The sequence below is a fragment of the Cherax quadricarinatus genome, chromosome 82 (genome assembly GCF_038502225.1).
Source record: "Cherax quadricarinatus isolate ZL_2023a chromosome 82, ASM3850222v1, whole genome shotgun sequence".
NCBI classification, from domain to species: Eukaryota; Metazoa; Arthropoda; class Malacostraca; order Decapoda; family Parastacidae; genus Cherax; species Cherax quadricarinatus.
In genome coordinates, this window is record NC_091373.1 from 19600566 (window position 1) to 19622897 (window position 22332).

Below are 22332 nucleotides of genomic sequence, written 5' to 3' on the forward strand. Positions count from 1 at the left end.
CAGTCTGCGTGCGGACAACAGTAACAGCTTGGTTAATCAGGCCCTGGTCCACCGCAGGGCCAGGTCACGGACCGGGCCTCGGGGGTGTTGACCCCTGAACCCCCCCCTCCAAGTATACTAGTTTGTAGAACCACTCCTGTTTGTAGAATCATCCCATTCACAGAGCCACTATTATCGATTATAAAGGGGTCTACTTCGACCCCTTTATGATTCAATAGTGTTTCAGGATTACAACCGGTAGGCTACTAACCAGAGAAATTAAAATTTAATAAATTTATTAGTCATTTAGTTGTCTAGGCGTATATCAAATTAAATTAAATTATTCACAGTAATTAAAATAATATCACTTCTCTCGAGTACAGTATTATTGAGCTGAAAGCACATATCACATTTATAATTCTTAAGTACCGTATTGTACATTAACATTTAATAAGATATTACAAATATGTACAAGTTTGTGTGTATGTGTGTAAGTGCTCTAAGTAGTTCGTTATGTCTCAAGACTCGACTAGACTTAAACAAGTGACTGACAGTCCTCAAATAAACTAACTTCTTGACCGACTGGCAACCAGAACAGTCTGCTTGAACAATAAAAAGAATGCTAAGCCCAATAGCAATATAACAAACAACTGCGACACAGAATCAGGAACAAGGAGATAATATTACACTAAGTAGGGACCATCTGCAGATCCTCCACAAAAGTCACAAAACTCCCATACTACTGAACCTAAGTTCAGCATAAGAAAATCCCCGACTGTGATAATACACAGATACCAGTACAAATTAAGTGAGAAGTTACAGCTCAGGACCTGAGATGTTTCGAGTGTCTATGTGACACACAACCTCAGTACAACATCGAAAATCACTAAGTCGATACAATGTTCTGTGAACAGAGTTCTACAGAACTAACAAGAATAATGAGACAGACAATCTGTCCAACCACCAAGAGAGTCTAGACCAGACTGAATACTTTAGGCGAGGTGAGGACACCCCCCCCCCCTCGATCACGTGATAGCTCCATGGACAACTGCAGCCGCCCAGCAAGAAGCCGGCAATATAACGAGCAAGGAGCGATAATTACAGTAGTTTGACAATCAAGACTTGAACTGAGCACATATTATGTTACATCCTACCTAACAAGTCAAATAACAATATAAAGCAATACATTTACGATTTAGCTATTATCGCAAATACAAGCAATATAAAATTATATGAAAAGATAATAATTATATATATACATAATAATCATTGCAACCCATTCAGGGGTTGCAACAGAGGGACTAAGGACTGATAATGTCAGAAGGATCACGATAGTGTTGTTATCTCAGCTATAAAGAAAATGATAGTTGGATTAGGCTGGACTACTGCTGTACTGTAGCAGTGCCGTTCAAGGGAAGTGAAATTGCAAATCTGGAGAATGAACCGAGAACCTTTCTGCTCACATAAATCTGTCAGGCACCTAAATTATTGGGAACGCTTGAAGTCCTTCGATGTATACCCCTACGGACGCAGGGAAGAAAGATGTGACTTACACCTGGTAAATTTTAGAGGCGCTGGTTGGTAATCTTCACACACAAATCACAATACCCCACTGAAAAGCAGTGGTTCCACGAGTACACTAAGAGATAACTCAGTAAGTGTAAAGGGACCGAGATTTTTGAACATCCTTTCTTTAAGTTCTTTAAGTCAGTTTCTGATCAGCCAGACTGTGGGACGAACCGGTAGCTCGTGGCCTAGTGGCGAAAGCTCTCGCTTCACACGGTGAGGGTCCGGGTTCGATTCCCAGCAAAGGGTGAAAACACTGGGCGTTTCCTTACACCGGTTGTCCATGTTCACCCATCAGTAAAAATGGGTACCTGGGTGTTACTCGACCGGTGTGGGTCGCATCCTGGGACAAAACTGACCTAATTTATCCGATATGCTCTGTAAAACAAGCGGCTTTTTGTATAGTAGTATGTCATTAATGTCAGCTAGGCCTGTATACCTTGTACATGTACTTGTAGAAATAAAGATATTTATTTTTATTTTTTTTTTTATTATCACACCGGCCGATTCCCACCAAGGCAGGGTGGCCCGAAAAAGAAAAACTTTCACCATCATTCACTCCATCACTGTCTTGCCAGAAGGGTGCTTTACACTACAGTTTTTAAACTGCAACATTAACACCCCTCCTTCAGAGTGCAGGCACTGTACTTCCCATCTCCAGGACTCAAGTCCGGCCTGCCGGTTTCCCTGAATCCCTTCATAAATGTTACTTTGCTCACACTCCAACAGCACGTCAAGTATTAAAAACCATTTGTCTCCATTCACTCCTATCAAACATGCTCACGCATGCCTGCTGGAAGTCCAAGCCCCTCGCACACAAAACCTCCTTTACCCCCTCCCTCCAACCCTTCCTAGGCCGACCCCTACCCCGCCTTCCTTCCACTACAGACTGATACACTCTTGAAGTCATTCTGTTTCGCTCCATTCTCTCTACATGTCCGAACCACCTCAACAACCCTTCCTCAGCCCTCTGGACAACAGTTTTGGTAATCCCGCACCTCCTCCTAACTTCCAAACTACGAATTCTCTGCATTATATTCACACCACACATTGCCCTCAGACATGACATCTCCACTGCCTCCAGCCTTCTCCTCGCTGCAACATTCATCACCCACGCTTCTCACCCATATAAGAGCGTTGGTAAAACTATACTCTCATACATTCCCCTCTTTGCCTCCAAGGACAAAGTTCTTTGTCTCCACAGACTCCTAAGTGCACCACTCACTCTTTTTCCCTCATCAATTCTATGATTCACCTCATCTTTCATAGACCCATCCGCTGACACGTCCACTCCCAAATATCTGAATACGTTCACCTCCTCCATACTCTCTCCCTCCAATCTGATATTCAATCTTTCATCACCTAATCTTTTTGTTATCCTCATAACCTTACTCTTTCCTGTATTCACCTTTAATTTTCTTCTTTTGCACACCCTACCAAATTCATCCACCAATCTCTGCAACTTCTCTTTAGAATCTCCCAAGAGCACAGTGTCATCAGCAAAGAGCAGCTGTGACAACTCCCACTTTGTGTGTGATTCTTTATCTTTTAACTCCACGCCTCTTGCCAAGACCCTCGCATTTACTTCTCTTACAACCCCATCTATAAATATATTAAACAACCACGGTGACATCACACATCCTTGTCTAAGGCCTACTTTTACTGGGAAAAAATTTCCCTCTTTCCTACATACTCTAACTTGAGCCTCACTATCCTCGTAAAAACTCTTCACTGCTTTCAGTAACCTACCTCCTACACCATACACTTGCAACATCTGCCACATTGCCCCCCTATCCACCCTGTCATACGCCTTTTCCAAATCCATAAATGCCACAAAGACCTCTTTAGCCTTATCTAAATACTGTTCACTTATATGTTTCACTGTAAACACCTGGTCCACACACCCCCTACCTTTCCTAAAGCCTCCTTGTTCATCTGCTATCCTATTCTCCGTCTTACTCTTAATTCTTTCAATTATAACTCTACCATACACTTTACCAGGTACACTCAACAGACTTATCCCCCTATAATTTTTGCACTCTCTTTTATCCCCTTTGCCTTTATACAAAGGAACTATGCATGCTCTCTGCCAATCCCTAGGTACCTTACCCTCTTCCATACATTTATTAAATAATTGCACCAACCACTCCAAAACTATATCCCCACCTGCTTTTAACATTTCTATCTTTATCCCATCAATCCCGGCTGCCTTACCCCCTTTCATTTTACCTACTGCCTCACGAACTTCCCCCACACTCACAACTGGCTCTTCCTCACTCCTACAAGATGTTATTCCTCCTTGCCCTATACACGAAATCACAGCTTCCCTATCTTCATCAACATTTAACAATTCCTCAAAATATTCCTTCCATCTTCCCAATACCTCTAACTCTCCATTTAATAACTCTCCTCTCCTATTTTTAACTGACAAATCCATTTGTTCTCTAGGCTTTCTTAACTTGTTAATCTCACTCCAAGATATTATTATTATTAATTATTAAATAACGTGCCTTGTTGATGAGGCCATCCACTGGGAGGTCTGGTCTAGGACGGGCACGCGGGGACGTTGACCCCAAAATACTCTCGAGGCAACCCCATCCCTACTAGGAGACAAACAACTAGCACCAACGTCCCTCTCTCCCCTCCCCGCACGGACTTCCTTTAGATTCCCTGGTAGTATCGGAAAGTCCTCATCAGAGATTGTTAACCTTGTGACCATCCCTGACCTAAAAGGAGCTAGTAAAATGCTCATTTCGACCACACACCACGTACGAACCTGTACAGAATAATATCAATGGACGATCAATACAGCTAGGATGATGGTATGTGTCTGGACAACATCTACACCTCCCTACCACCATAATTAAAATTTGCATTCCTTTCCCTGCCACACCGGAAAAAGCTAAGGATATGCTGCCTCCCATAGTGTTTTAATACACACAGTAAGTCTTCGAGCTCCGATTCAAAAGGCACATTTCGCATCGTGACAGTCGTATGGTAGTCCAAAATATCCATCATTCGAGTAGATATCGTAACCGACACCACTACATCCTGACTGTGAAACTTTGCCAGGAAATCTTGATAGACAGAAACTAATAAAATTTACAATCAACCTGTGTTTGCTAACCTGCATAATGGTGGTTGTTGACCATCATAATGGTGGTTGTTGATCAGCATAATGGTGGTTGTTGACCAGCATAATGCTGGTTGTTCGCCAGCATAATGGTGGTTGTTGACCAACTTATGGTGGTTGATCTGCATAATGGTGGTTGTTGTCCAGCATAATGGTGGTTGTTGACCAGCATAATGGTGGCTGATGATCTGCATAATGGTGGTTGTTGTCCAGCATAATGGTGGTTGTTGACCAGCATAATGGTGGCTGATGATCTGCATAATGGTGGTTGTTGACCAGCATAATGGTGGTTGATGAAATGCTACTTCCTCATCCGTAATGCCCAATAACGTTGTTAGCAAGGCCGGTAACACCTACCTCTGTCACTTCACTGGACGGATCATCTTTCATAACGCTATTCCAACACAATCATGGTGACGTATTCATGACACTACCATGATTCTATAGCTATAACCACACCCCAAACACCCTCATCCAACCAGAGTAAGGACGAACAGCCGACACAAAGGTAACATCCAGGAACAGCTGCACTCCACCACCGCCAGATTGGTTATGTAATTTACAAGGTTAAAGACAATGAGAACTGACGTAATCCACACGGACACAGAAACAGTGTAAACAAACAAGGACTGTGCTTCAATCTCCATCTGAGATCTTCAGATTGAGATCAAAATAGGCTGTTTTTACCTTATCTTTTTGTCTTTATATATTTCTTCAATATCAACAAGTTTCCACTTCACTCTGATGTTTTAACACAAGTATCAACAAGTCATCATATAAAGTCAAGTGTTAGAGCATTCTAGAAACAACTAAAAGAACCTAAATTTTACCTTGGGTGGGTGAGACAAATGAGAATCCAAACACCTGCTGCTGCTCTTCACATTACATTAATATAGTCACACGAGTCCAATATTTTGAACCTCATTTTAGGGAGGATCTGTGAACCTCAACAGAAGTTAGTAGCATTGCTTGACTCTTATGAATTATACTGGGTTATAATAATAATAATAATCATAATAGTCAAAATAATAATAAAACAATAATAATATTTTATTCGGCATGATACAATGCTTTCACAGAGATGGGTGACATTTAGTTGGTCATGCAGAAAGCCCATAGTTATGCAGAAATACAAATAACCCACACGTAGAAGAGAGGAGCTTACGGCGACGTTTCGGTCCGACTTGGACCATTTACAAAGTCACAAAGTGTGACTTTGTAAATGGTCCATGTCGGACCGAAACATCGTCGTAAGCTCCTCTCTTCTATGTGCAGGTTATTTGGGTATCGTTCCAGTCACGGTATTGTGCCTTTTTTTTTTTTGTTATTTATGCAGAAAATAACTCCATCAGTTGTTAATTATCTCAAAATAAAATTGAAGGCCAACACATCTGTAGTGAGAACTCAACTCCAAGAAGCAGTTTCAGAATTTAGATTAAAGGGTTTATAGGTTACAGATGCTGGAATGTTCTTTTAAGTAAAGCATTTATATAAGTGATATAGGCATAAAAATACATTACTATATCCATTTATTTATGCGTGTTTACTTATTATTGCTAGTTAGCTGTGTTTATCTTTAGTTATAAATGACTTCATCTTCAAATTCTTAACTCACATATTGAAAAAATAAATCATTCAATTAATATATAAATATATAATAAATCCTCCGAACAAACTTGTCTGGGAAATAATTGAACTTTGTGGAAGCAGGTTTATAGACACTAGACGCTGATTGGTTACTAGGGAGGCGTGGCAGTGGACACTGGCTCATGATTAGCTGCCTGGCTGGCAGTGTCCGGGGCTACACAGGATACTGGAGTCAGTCTCAACAGTCTCCCTGCAAGGTAAGTTGTTATACATAAACTCAGTTTAATCCTAGAACTACTCTAAGGTTTAATTACACACAGAGGAGTATAACTCTCAGTGTATTAACACTGAGAGTTTATCTTAATCTGTGAGGGACTGCAGTGTCCTTGACTGCTGGTGCGCAGGTGACATTAAACCTCAAGTCAGCTAAACTACGTTAAAAAAAAACATTGAAGTCACCATAGAAATTTCTCAACATTACTTTCAACAAAGACAGACTTTCATTTTAATGTCATTTTAAAGTCTAGTCTTTCTAAAGATCTTTGTTGCTTGTTTACAAAGTCAAGTTAGTGAATGATGAATAAAATTACGTAAGGAAGAAAAGCGTTGTTGAATACTCGAGCGGTGTGATGTAGGATCAGCAGTGATAGTGTGAGGTACAACCACCACTACTACCCCCTTACTACCACTACTACCCTGTATAGCCCTTGTGGCTTAGCGCTTCTTTTTGATTATAATAATAATACCACTACTACCACCACTGCTACTACTACTACCACCACCACTACTACTACTACCACTTCTACCACTACTACCACTTCTACTTCTACTACCACTACTATCACCACTACCACTACCACTACTACTTCTACTACCACCACTATTACCACTACTATCACCACTACTACCACTACTACTACTACCACCACTACCACCACTACCACCACTACCACCACTACTACTACTGCTACCACCACTACTACTACTACTACTACTACCACTACTACTACCACTACCACCACTACTACCACCACTATTACCACTACCACTACCACCACTACTACCACTACTATCACCACTACCACTACTACCACCACTAGTACCACTACTACCACCACTACTACCACCACTACTACTACTACTACCACCACTACTACCGCCACCACTACTACTACTACCACTACTACTACTACTACTACCACTTCTACCACCACCACTACTACTACTACTACTACTACCACTTCTACCACCACCACCACTACTACCACCACTACCACTATTACCACCACTACCACTACTACCACCACTACTACCATTACTACCACCACTACCACTACTACCACTACCACCATTTCTACCACTACTGCCACCACTACTACCACCACTACCACTACTGCCACCACTACTATCACTTCTACCACTACTGCCACCACTACCACTACTACCACCACTACCACCACTACGACCACTACTACCACCACTACCACGACTACTACCACTACTACCACCACTACTACCACTACCACTACTATCACCACTACCACTACTACCACCACTACCACGACTACTACCACTACTACCACCACTACTACCACTACCACTACTATCACCACTACCACTACTACCACCACTACCACCACCACTACCGCTATCACCGCCACCACCACTACTACCACCAATACTATCACTACTGCCACCACTACTACCACTACCACTACTACCACCGCCACCACAACTACCACCACCACCACCACCACCACTACCACCACCACCACCCCACCATTACTACAACCACCACCACCAACACTACTACCACCACTTCCACCACTACCACCACCACTACCACCACTACTACCATCAAAACTACCACCACTACTACCACCAAAACTCCTACCACAACTACCACCACCACTACCACTAACACCACCATTACCACTACTACCACCACCACTACTACCACTACCACCATTACCACCACCACCACTACCACCATTACCATCACCACCACTACCACCACCACCACCATCACTACCACCACCACCATCCTCGCCACTACCACTACCACCACCACTACTACAACCACAACCACCACCACTACCACCACCACCACCCCACCATTACAACCACCACCACCAACACTACTACCACCACCACTACCACCACCACTACCACTAATACCACCACCACTACCACTAATACCACCACCACTACTACCACTACCACCATTACCACTTTTACAAAAAACGCGATTCTAAAAGCTTAGAGATCTCCAGTGAATACTAGAAAGGACTTCCCTTCTAGCATCCAGCCTGTTACTGGGTTTTCGTAACAAGTAGTCAGTATCCTTGTCCAATTATCCATTAAAATTCAGTATTATTCAATAGTGCTTCAGGATTACAACTGGTTGGCTACTAACTAGAGAAATTTAAATTTAATAAATATATTAAGTCTAGAAGTATATTATCAAATTAAATTAAATTAAATTAATCACAGTAATCAAAATAATATCACATCTCTCGTTTACAGTATTATTGTGCTGAAAGCACATATCACATTTATAATTCTTAAGTACTGTCTGGTACATTAACATTTAATAAGATATTACAAATATGTACAAGTAAGTTTGTGTATGTGTGTAAGTGCTCTAAGTAGTTCGTTATGTCTCACGACTCGACTAGACTTCAACAAGTGACTGACAAAGTCCTCAAATAAACTAACTTCTTGACCGAATGGCAACCAGAACAGTCTGCTTGAACAATAAAAAGAATGCTAAGCCCAATAGCAACATAAACAACTGCGACACAGAATCAGGAACAAGGAGATAATATAACGACACTAGGTAGGGACCATCTGCAGATCCTCCACAAAAGTCACAAAACTCCCATACTACTGAATCTAAGTTCAGCATAAGAAAATCACCGACTGTGATAATACACAGATACCAGTACAAGTAGGTCCGAAGTTATAGCTCAGGACCTGAGTTACTCAGAGTGTCTATGCGACACACAACCTCAGTACAACGTCGAAAATCACTAAGTCTATACAATGTTCTGTGAACAGATTTCTACAGAACTAACAAGAATAATGAGACAGACAATCTGTCCAACCAACAAGAGAGTCTAGACCAGACTGAATACTTCAGGCGAGGTGAGGACACCCTCCCCTCGATCACGTGATAGCTCCGTGGGTCGCTGCCCAGCAAAAAGCCGGCAGGGAAACAAGCAAAGAGCGATAATTACAGTAGTTAGACAATCAAGACTTGAAGTTTACCTGGAGTTTACCTGGAGAGAGTTCCGGGGGTCAACGCCCCCGCGGCCCAGTCTGAGACCAGGCCTCCTGGTGGTTCAGAGCCTGATCAACCAGGCTGTTGCTGCTGGCTGCACGCAAACCAACATACGAGCCACAGCCCGGCTGATCCGGAACTGACTTTAGGTGCTTGTCCAGTGCCAGCTTGAAGACTGCCAGGGGTCTGTTGGTAATCCCCCTTATGTGTGCTGGGAGGCAGTTGAACAGTCTCGGGCCCCTGACACTTATTGTATGGTCTCTTAACGTGCTAGTGACACCCCTGCTTTTCATTGGGGGGATGGTGCATCGTCTGCCAAGTCTTTTGCTTTCGTAGTGAGTGATTTTCGTGTGCAAGTTCGGTACTAGTCCCTCTAGGATTTTCCAGGTGTATATAATCATGTATCTCTCCCTCCTGCGTTCCAGGGAATACAGGTTTAGGAACCTCAAGCGCTCCCAATAATTGAGGTGTTTTATCTCCGTTATGCGCGCCGTGAAAGTTATCTGTACATTTTCTAGGTCGGCAATTTCACCTGCCTTGAAAGGTGCTGTTTGTGTGCAGCAATATTCCAGCCTAGATAGAACAAGTGACCTGAAGAGTGTCATCATTGGCTTGGCTTCCCTAGTTTTGAAGGTTCTCATTATCCATCCTGTCATTTTTCTAGCAGATGCGATTGATACAATGTTATGGTCCTTGAAGGTGAGATCCTCCGACATGATCACTCCCAGTGATCATGTCGTGAGCACATAATATGTAACATCCTACCTAATAACATAACTACATCAAATAACAATATAAAGTAATACATTTACGATTTAGCTATTATCGCAAATATAAGCAATATAAAATTAAATGAAAAGGTAATAATTATATATATACATAATAATCATTGCAACCCATTCAGGGGTTGCAACAACCACCACCACCACTACCACCATTACCATCACCACTACTACCACCACCATCACTGCCACCACCACCATCCTCACCACTACCACTACCACCACCACTATTACCACCATCACTACTACCACCAATACCACTACCACCATTACCACCACCAATACCACCACCACCACCACTACCACCACCACTACCACTACTTCCACCACCACTACTACCACCACTACCACCATCACCACTACCACCATCAGCACCACTACCACCAGCACCATTACCACCACCACTACCACCACCACCACTACCACCACCACTACTACCACCACCACCACCACCACCACTACTACCACCACCACCACCACTACCACCACCACTACTACCACCACCACCACTATTACCACCACCACCATCACAACCATTATCAAGCTCTGTACAACATTAGCTATTACAATCCCTGTAAAACCACCACCACTATAATCAATAAAACCACCACCACTATAACCAATTAAACCACCATCAGTAAAACTAATAAAACCACCACCACAAGAATATGTACATGTACCACCGGAGCCTGTACAACAACCACTACCAGACCCTGCACAACACTAACCACTAACACCAGACGCGGTACAAACAACCAGCACCACTAGACCCTGAACCACCACCACTACTTTTTTTTTTATATTTTATTTAAAAAAACAGTATACATACAATTTACATACACTGAGAACATACATCAGCGATTAACAATCAGGTTATATAAAGGATAAACACAATCAAAACTTTCATATCAAAATAGTATTAGACCAATATCCTGAACTAACTTAACCACTCACCGCTTATATACAACTCAAAAACCCCAAAATTAAAACTGAACAAAACACTACAATGTCCAAAACTAGTTATCCAGTGCATTACTGGAAATGCAAATAATAACATAAGTGATAATATAAATGATATACAAATATATGGAAAAACCCTGAAAAAAAACGAATGCACATGATTTACCTACAACTGTATCATAAGCATCGTATAACAATCAGTTGTACGTATATTTTTTTCTTTCTTTTTTATATATATATTATGTAAAAACTTCATGTGACAAAAGAACAGGTACAGAAATCATAATTACTCCACGAGTAATGCAAAAGTTTTCAATTTACAGTCCAAGAGGTAGGTACATATTTATGACATGGAATCAAGTGTAATTATTATTATAATCAAAAGGAAGCGCTAACTGCCACGTACAATCAGTATTAACACCCATATGTTTATGGGCCATAAGGTTGAATGTGGGATTACTTCGACTTACCTCCCCCCCTGTCGAAATACTGTTCACCTTCACACCATACACATGTTACCTATCATCAAATCCATTGAAAACTTTAAATACGAGTCTAGAGATAACTACTAAACATGATAAAATCGTAAGTAGTTGAAACATTGTGTCATCCTTCAGATTTTTTTTTTTATATTTTATTTAAAGCAGTTCATACAATATACACAGATAGTTACGTATATAAATGTGATATAAATATATATAAAAAGAGGCATTATCAGTGGCTCTGTTCCGGTCCACTAAGTAACAATATTCATAATGATTCTGATATACACCTAAATACATAACTAACACACTGCTGCAAAATACACAGTGCTTCCATTACTGTTTTTTTTTCATAATGTAAAATGACACAAAGCACTTACAATACTAGTGACTCACCCCCCAACATTTACGTTATTGTTATTATTATACTCAAAAAGTTGCGCTAAACCACAATGGTGAACATGTACTTTAACTGTTTTATATACTCCATACATTCTCATTTTTAGTTTAAAACATTACAATGCATTAATAAATAAAAGACGCCTTAGCAGGTCCTCCACAGAAATAAATGAAATTACATATTTGCAATACACTTACACGTTTATCTATGAGCTGACATGAAATATAGACTCCACAACATCTTAAAACTATTCAAAGAACTTTTAAAATACTGACAACTATTATACTTTATGACAATATATGTATAATAACACTACTTTACTATAGTGAACAATATCAAACAATATGATAACTGTACACTGGATATTGAAATACACACTTGTATTACATATACCAAGAATGTATATTATTAAACACGTATTGTCTTGTTCAACAAATTCTAGATGTTTATTGACATGTTTCAGAGCAATTTTAGACTTGCTCTTTCACGCACCATGGTTAATAATACAACATTATAGCCCCTAATCGAATTGATAAGCCGCCTCTTGCTTCTCAGGAAACAATGCTTAATAATCATGATATTCTATACATTCGCTGCCTGACCACGGTAGAGTGCGGTTGTGCTCTGCACCCCTTTGCTGTTTGTAGGCGAGCTCCCTTGTCAGTTACCTGGCTGCAGTGGTGTGAAGTGGTGCTGTCACACCTCGGGTAACAACTTAGGTGCACTGTGATTGTCAAGATGGCGGTTAGTCTGAGACGAAGGATAAATATTGTAGGCATTGAGCTACTTAAAGGAACGATAACGCCCAGTTCTGCGCAAGTCTTATTGCCAAAGATCATCCGGGAGACATATGGCGTACAAGATAGTGACTTGTATGGTGTAGCATTGAACGGAGGACAACGAATTTTCGTCAAACTACTATCAGCAACGGTTTATGAATCGTTAGTCACCAGGTTTCAGGACGTGAGTCTTAACGTCACACCAGCTGTCAGTGTAAGAATGATAGATGTTTCACGGCATTATACGTGGATCAAGTTACGCAACGTTCCATTTGAGGTGGACGAGGCGGATATAAGGAAAGTTTTTGAGAAGTATGGGACGGTGCATTATGCACAACATGGTACGTGGGCGGTTTTCCAGAGGGTTCTTTCAACTTCAAAATGACTTTGAGGCACCCAATACCATCCTATGTGTATCTACAAGATTTCAGGACGCAGGTAATGGTAATGTACCCAGGACAACGACGTACGTGCCGCCTATGTGGTGAGTATGATCACATAGCGGCGACCTGTGACAAGCGAAGACATGTGCCTGGACCTGTGGTGGACGTCGCAGGCCCTGCTTCAAAGGTGGCAGGTGAGGAACAAACATCGGATGGAGGGCGTGGTGTTTTGTGGAGCGAGATAGTGGATCGGGCACACAGGACTGGCGGTGAGTTGGAGTCCCGCCCCCAGCTGCCTGATCAGGTGTCGTCTCCTGTGGATAAGGAGGAGCAGCAAGTTCAGGAGAAGGTTCTTGAGATTGAGGAGGAATTGGTGGATGTGTTGAAGACTTTGTCACCGCCAGAGAGGGACGTTACATCTGAGTGTGGTGTCATCGGAGAATCGGCGCTTCCAGAAAGTCTGAGACATGATAATTTGGGACGTGATGGTGGTTTGGAGTAGTCCATTGAATCATTAAACCATTCTCAGGTGGAGGTGGAGGTTCATCGAGAGGTAACATCTGACCGCGACATGTGTAACATGACTGTCACGAGAAAGAGGGCGGCTACATCAGATTCTGATGAGGTCCTTACGCCTGCATAAAGGCCTGGGAAACAGACTGAGGTGAAGTGTGAAGGTGGTGGTGTAGGTGGTGGTAGCCATGATAGGAGGCACCGGAAGAAGGGGGGAGGGAAAGAGAGCACTCTGAAGGTGTCGAACATAAATTCAATCTCTGTAGTTGTAAAGAGTGATGAGAGGAAGCAGGGGTGGAAACTTTAATAGGCCTTAGGTGTATGTAAATGTTAATGGGTTATGTAGCGGTATGAAGAGAGATTGGTTTCGTAATTTTCTGAATAAATCTAGAGTGGATGTTGTGTTCCTGCAGGAGCACAATTTCAAAGAGGGTAGGGTGTTGGAGGTGGCAGGATTTCGAGTAGTTACCCTGCCATCGCCCCGTCTAAAAGGTGGTGTGGGAATTTTAATAAGGGAGACGAGCCCGTTTGTTTTGCAGAGAAGCGAGGGAGGAGGGGGAGGGAGGGTGTTGCGTGTGGATGGGTGGTGGATGGGTAAGCGTGTGTCTTTTGTGAATGTGTATGCGCCGGCTGAAAATAACATAAAGGTAAAGAATGATTTTGTGTGTGAGGATCTTGTGTTTTTCTTGAGTGCACTGCCAGAGGTGGCGATAGTTGGTGGGGACTGGAATAGTGTAATCAGGGTGGCTGATGTGGACCCAAGAGGGGCTGGATATATGTCTGTGGCTCTTAGGGATTTATTAAGGGATGTTAGGTTACGTGATGCCTTTGGGGGGCGGTGTGGGAGACTGAATATACGTTTGTTAGGAGTGGTTATGCTGCGAGACTAGATAGTGTACCTTTCTCAGGGAGTGGATGTGAAATCTTTCAGTACTGTTGAGGCTACAATGTCAGATCATAGGGCAGTGGTGGTGGAGGTTGGGTGGGGGATGCTCGTGGATATATATAGAAGTTATTGGAAATTAAATATAAGTGTGTTAGGTGATGAGGAGGGGTTGGAGGGGTTTTCAGTCCTATGGAGGGAGCTTAGTGTGGAAGAACAGGGAGTGGAAGACATTGTGACATGGTGGGATAGTGTCGCAAAGGAAAGGATTAGAAAGTTTTATGTGAGAGAGGGAAAACGTATTAATAATTTAAAATATGGACTGGCTAACTATTTAGAGGCTAGGTTAAGAGGTTGCTATGGGAGGGGGTTAGGTGGAATTAATTTTCCTATGGATGAAATAGCTGAAATAAAGGGAAGGTTTAGGGTGTTGCAAAATGAAAGGTTTCAAGCTGTAAGGGTGCAGGCAGGGGTGGAGGAAGTGCTTTGGGGTGACAAGCCGTCAGCGTGTGTTTTGCGGAATCAAAAGCAAAGGCAGGCGGTGACAGCTATACCATGTTTAGAGGTAACAGAGATGGTTGGGAATTATAGAGTAGGGCAGGAGATACGAACCACGAAGGGGATGTGTGCGTATGCGGAGGCTTGGTACGAGAAGTACTGGAACAGTGGGGGGGTGGGTGACGTGGCGTTGGACAAGGTGTGTACATATGTGATGTGTAATTTAGGAAATAGTGATCGAAAGGCTTTAGGTGGGACTATTACGGCAGAGGAAAGAGAATGCGTTAAGGGGAATGAGGAAGGGGAAAGCTCCCGGTATTGACGGTCTCCTGGTAGATTTTTATTTACAACATTGGAAGTTGATAAAGGAATTTATAGTTAGGTTATTTAATCATATGAAGGAGAAGGGTAAGTTGGGGGAGAAGCAGGTAACAGCAATTGTAGTGTTGGTCCCGAAGGTCAAGGGGCAGCCCACCCTTCGGGAGTACCGAGCCATATCACTGATGTGTGCAGACTATAAGGTGTTTGCAAAAATTTTAGGTAATAGGTTCAAATGTGTTGTGGGGAGGGTGGTGTCAAAATCTCAGTTTGGGTTGCCGGGAAGGTCGATGATTGAAGGACATGGGATACTGAGAAGTTTTGTGGAAGCTAAGGGTGGGAGTGGAGGGGCGGCTTTGTTGGCTCTAGATTGGCAGGGAGCATATGATAGAGTGGAAAGGGGAGCTTTGCAGGTTATACTTAGGAGACAGGGTTTTGGGGAGGAAATAGTCGAGTGGGTAAATACGTTGTACAAGGGGGCGAGAATGAGGATACAGATTAATGGGTGTATGGGGAGGGAAATTGCAATGGGTAGAGGCCTTAGACAGGGATGCCCCATGTCCCAAATATTGTTTGCGTGTTTCCAAGACCCGTTTTATAGAATGGTTGACCGTAGCTTATGTACGCCTTGTGAGGGAAGTGTGGGGGGTGGGAGGGCCTGGCCGGGGTTAATTGGATATGTCGACGACACCACTGTTCTCGTTCGTGAAGGGATGTCAATGGGGGTGTTGGAAGAGGTGGTGCAATTATTTGGAAGTGCCACGGGTATGCAGGTAAATAGTGCGAAGTCAAGGTGCATGGGGTTGGGTTCTTGGGTGGGGGGTGTGGGGGGGAGATGTAATGTTGTTAAAGAATGGGCGGTGTCTTTAAAGATTTGTGGTATTATTTATAAGGATGACATGGTTGCAGCGCGGGAGGAAAACCCGGATAGGTTATTGGAAAGGATCGTGGGGCGTCTAGGTGTTATGAGGCCCCAGCACCTAACTCTTATACAGCGAGTGATAGTCGTGAATATTTTATTGTATAGTAAGGTTTGGCATGTTGCAGCTGTGTTCCCAATTATGTACAGGGACAGCGATTGCGGGAATTCTAAGACGGGTGTACAAATTTTTGTGGGGTTCACGTTGTGATTGGTTACGGAGGGAAGTTGTAATGTTACCTGTAAGTCGGGGTGGGTTGGGGTTGATGGATTTGAGATGGAGGGCTAAATGTGTGTTTATTAAATGGGAAGTGTTGCGTGAGGGTGTGAACGCGGGGCGTTTGGGAAGGATACATGACAGGCTGGGTATGTGGTATCGAGGAATGGAGTTGAGGGAATGTGAAATAGTTTTGAGGGCTGTGATGTTGGTTAGGGAACTGAGAAAGGTTCGTATAAGGGTTTTGTGTAGGTTACTTGTAGGTAGGTGCGTTGTCCCAGTTGAGGGTTTGTTCCCCATGTATGCGTGGAAGAGTATTTGGTTTAGATTTAGTAAAATGAAGTTAAACCCTCGGGCGCATGAGGTGATGTTTCGTTTTCTGCATGGGATCCTTCCGTCTGGTGAGACATTACGAAACAGACAGGTTGTAGAGGGTGGGGGGTGTGGTATCTGTGGAGGGGATGAGACAGCGTTCCATGTAGTTTACTTTTGTGAAGGGCTAGAGGAGGTTAGGTGCTGGTTAAGTAGGTTGGTACAGAGGGTGGGGGGCCGTGGGGTGTCGGTTTTGCGTGCTTTAAGTTTAGATATGGGTGGGTTAGACGAGGGTGTCATAAGAGCTTTAGATTATATCATGGTAGATTATATATATATGTCGTGGGTGATGAGGGGGAGAGGGGATAGTGAAGAGCGAAGGAAGGTTCTTGCAGTAACGTTCTATCGTACGATGTGTCGTAACAGAGATTTGTATGGGAGGAGGTGGGATCAGGCTTTCTCAGAGGGGTATAGAATGCTAACGTTAGGGATACTCGTAAATCTGTGATTGATAATGAGTGAGTGAAGGGGTTTTCATAGGTTGGAGGGAGTCAGGGGGTCACAGCGGGCTCGCCTCCCTGGGGGGGATCGTGAGAGTGTTGTGAATGTGGGTTTGGAATGGTTTCCTGGTTTTCATTGAGACTTTATGGCATCCAAGTGTGGATGTAGAGCTCAAGGTCTCGTTATGTTAGATATAACACTTTTCAGAATGTAGGTATAATATAGTTGATTTTTTATGTATAATTTGATGTGTATCAGTCTTGTATAACACGTTTCTTGAGTAATAAGTTCTTTGCGACATGATGTGTGTTTTCGTATGTATTTGGTACGTGCTGGGTTTTTGCACGATGAGATATACTTATATACTGTTTTGCTTTGTGCATACAGTGCATCTGATTAATGTGATTTTGTGGAAAATTTTTGTGTGTACGTGTGGGTGTGTGTGTGTGGATGTGGGTGTGTGGGTGTGGGTGTGTGTGTGTATATATATAAATCTATATCCCTTTCTATTGTATTGAGCCTTTGTCATGGGTCAGACGTTATGTAATACTTTATGTATGCATGATTGATTCTTTTTAAAGTTTATAATTATGGTCTGTACCCTGATACCGGTTTGGTGTCGATGCTAAGTTCTTGATGTTAAGTTTTAGTCTGTATGGTATACAGACATATCTAGACAGTTTAGTCTGTATGGTATACAGACATATCTAGACAGTTTAGTCTGTATGGTATACAGACATATCTAGACAGTTTAGTGACGTAGTCCATTTGTGTCTGGGATGTATATGAGTTTATTGTAACAGTATGGCGCTTCAGTTATTGTGTTCTAAGCTGTATTATTTTTCTGTTTATTCGTATGTTGGTATATGTAAAGCTGTATTGTTAGGGATACGTATGTAGATTTTCTAGTAACATTATGACGTTAGGTTTTGGTTTTTGATTAATGCGAAGGAGGGGATTTAACTGATACAGCTTCTTTGTATATTTCATGTTCAAGTGTATTGAACCTTTGTCAGATGTCATTTATATGTACAATTTATATATATGCAAGGTTTTGTATATATGTCAATTCATGACCCTGTGACATGGAATCTTTTTTAGCTATGTTCTTGCTGTAAGTTATTGTTGTATTTTTGGCAGCAAGATCTTGCGAGCATGTAGGTACAATCCGTTTGTAAGTTAATTTGATTAGGAGCAATACTGTATTTTTATTTTTATGTTAAACTATATTGGTTTTAAATAAAATATAAAAAAAAAATATTCTATATCCATGTAATTCATTTTTCCCTCCCCCCTTTTACAGAGACCAGTCCACCCAGCCATTACAACACTAAATCGCTCAACCCTCTCACAGTCATACCTCTATACGATACCGGAAAATCTATAGCCCATCTACGTCCATACACTACCTCATTTATACACTTTGTTTTATAGAAATGTCCTGCTAAAGCCCTTGTTCGTTCCTCCCCCCCACCACCTCCCTCATCGCCCACGATATATAGACATAATCTGCCACTAAATACATGACGGCCCTCCTCACACTATCTCCCACTCCCTCTATATCCAAACTCAGTGCCCTTAATACCACTAACCTACTCCCACCCACCATATCCAACACTCTGCGAAACCATAGACGTGCCCTCTCGATATGCTCACAGAAATACACCACGTGATATGCTGTTTCCTCCCCCCCCACACAAAACACAACATTGAGACTGCAAAATTCCCATCAGATACAGTCGTACTTTAGTTGGCAAAATCCCATGTAAAAACCTATACATAGTTTCCTTCACCCTTGACTTCACCCGTAACTTACTGAAGTCTCCCCAGATTCATGTCCAATTATATAATGGAAAAACAGTCTCCCCTTCCAACACCTCTTGAACCCTTACCAACCTCCCCAAAACACACGCCGTTACATTTTCCGGATTTCTTATTTGTAATAAGTATCTCAACATACTCATACACTCCTCTAAGTCCCTACCCCCCCACCATCGCCTCACATCTTCCATCACATCCCTCACTCTGACACCACGTTCCCCACCCAATCTCAGATAACAATGCTTCACGTACATGCTCTTCAGTCTGCTATCCAAAGGAATTAAACCTAAACCCCCCTTTGCCAGCAGTGTCATTACAACCGTTTGCCTCAGCCAATGACAACCATATCCCCATATAAAATTCAGTACTTTCCTTTGCACTTGCCGCACGTCTTTCGCCATCAATGGGTACACCACAGCCATGTGCCACAATTTAGGATAAATGAGTGTATTAACTACAATGACTCTCTGTTGTATAGTCAAACCACTCGGACTTATTCCCCCTAACCTAAGCAATACTCTTTGCACTACCCTTTTAGAATTTGCCTCTCTAGCCCCCTGCGCTGCCCCTCTGTACAATACTCCACAAATTTTTATCTGCTCTACTACCTGCCATCCATACTTTTTTCCCAGTTCCCCTCCCACCCATGACCCCACCTCCAGTAATTTCGACTTCTCACTATTAAGATTCATACCTGTTGCTCCACTAAATATTTCAACAATTCTACTTACATTCTTTAACCCCTCCTCTTCCCCCACTAAGACCGTAGTGTCATCCACATAACCAACTATACCCGTAGCACCCCTAAGTCTTACCTCCCCCTCACTTACTCCTACATTTATCAACCTATATAATGGGTCTTGCAAACATGCAAATAGGATCTGAGACATGGGGCATCCCTGCCTCAGCCCCCTACCCATACTAACCATCTTCCTCACCCTTCCATTAATTTGCACTCGTATTTCTGCACCTCTATATAAAGTTTCCGCCCACTGCACAATTTCCTCACCGAACCCAATCTTCCTCATGATCATCCATAATGTCTCTCTCTCTACACAATCATAAGCCGCCTTCCAATCCAACGCAAGAACACCTCCACCATCCATCCTACGCTCCTCTATATAACCTTTTATCCTCCCATGCCCACTAAACATTGTTCTCCCTGGCACACCCATCTGTCCCCCATCTATATCCTTCCCAATTACTTTACGCAATCTATTACCTAACACCCTGGCAAACAATTTATAATCCCCACACATTAATGATAAACCTCTATAATCTAGGATGCTATTCTGTACTTCCCCCTTTGGAACCATAACTACTACACCTGTCCTTTGTGTTAGACTCATGCTTCCCTTATCCTTCATTACATTCATCAACTGCACCAAGAATTCCTTCATGACATCCCAGTTGCTCAAATAAAATTCATTTGGGATTCCATCTATCCCAGGTGCTTTCCCAACACTCATCCCTTTTAAAGCCGTCCACACTTCCTCTTCATCTATAGGCCCTTCTATCATCGCTCTATCTGCTGACTCTAGGTTTCTCTGTATCCCCTTCTCTAAAATCTTCATATCTATCTTCCTGTTTCCCCCTCTCATATATATCTCAAACCACTTATCAGCATAACCACTCATACTTTCCGTAGTTACTAAACTCTGTCCCATCGTATACCCTCCCACATCCGTATGTACGTCCAACTTCATCATAGTCATTGTCTTCTGTAGCGTCTTTAATCGCCACAATACACAGGCGGATGGCTTATCTCCCCATAAAACATCTTCCAATCCACCTCTCATTCTCTCACCATCAAATCTTGCATTCTGCATTTCCATTAATTGCGCTTTGATGCCCTCAATCTCTTGTACTGGATAAACCCCACTAAAACCTTCATAGCACTGTTTCAGCTGCCCTTCCAAATATCTCTGTAAGCCATATTTCCATTGACTTACCTCCTTTCCTTTCCTCATATAAAAATTTTTGATTCCTGGTTTGGCATATTCCTCCCACCATCGTAGTATATCACCTCCTTTTTTCCCCTTGGTCCACTCCTTTATCCACCACTCAACATAACTATCACCATCCTCCATCTCATCTAACAATCTCACATTAAGTTTCCAATAACTCATGTAACGCTTTGGTAAACCTCCCCATCCCACATCCACGACCACTCCTCTATGATCTGAAAACACTACATTTATAGTTTCTGTAGTAGCCACCTGTAACCCGGGAGAAGCATAAATACGATCTAGTCGTGCTGCATATCCTCTCCTCACATAAGTATGCTCCACGTTCCACCCCTCCCCCTCACAACATCCGCTAAGCCAGCTCCCCCTAAAACATCTCGTAGGACCCCCAAAACACACCCTGCATCCCTCGGCTCCACATCTCCAAATAATGAATAAACAGGTAAACCCCGCATATGATAAATTAGTGTGTCCCTTACAAATTCCTCTTTAACACGTCTATTACTGTCCGCCGGCATGTATACACTCACAAAACACACACGTACCCCACCCCATGTCCAATCCACCCTCGCTACTCTCCCATCTCCCCCTTCTTCCCAATGTAACAATTGGAAAGGACTGGTCTCAGCTATTAAAACAGCAGCACCTCCCTTAAGCTTCCCAGTATACCCAGCATAAACTTTATATCCATCTACCAACAAATCCCTTCCATACCTAAAATTATGCTCTTGTAAAAATACTACTTGTACGCCAAGTCTCTTTAAAAAATCACTAAATATCTTACGCTTTACATCAGCCCTTAGGCCATTAACATTTAAGGTTAGACACTTAAAAATGCTATCGAGGGCTTACCAATCGACCGATATCCTTACGTTTCCTTACGTTTTTGCTGAACATTCTTTTCGCATTGTCCTTTCTTTGCCTCACCTCCTCTTCAAGGGGGGCTCCTTGGCGTGGTGAAGAGGCTCTTGGTCTGAGGAATTAGACCTGTCGGTCTTCTTCCTCAGACCGAACCTAATTACCCCCCAATCTCCCCTCCCCTATCCCAT

The 22332-nt window shown here is 42.5% G+C and overlaps 1 protein-coding gene across 1 annotated transcript in view; it reads left to right on the top strand.

Annotated features, from left to right (window-relative positions):
* Positions 1 to 6432: 6432 nt before the first annotated feature.
* LOC128702840 (probable imidazolonepropionase) overlaps positions 6433 to 22332 on the top strand; it is a 77253-nt gene continuing 61353 nt past the window's right edge. The window contains exon 1 of the mRNA XM_070102629.1: positions 6433 to 6522. The gene's annotated coding sequence lies outside the window, so the exon portion shown is untranslated. The remainder of the gene's footprint in view (positions 6523 to 22332) is intronic.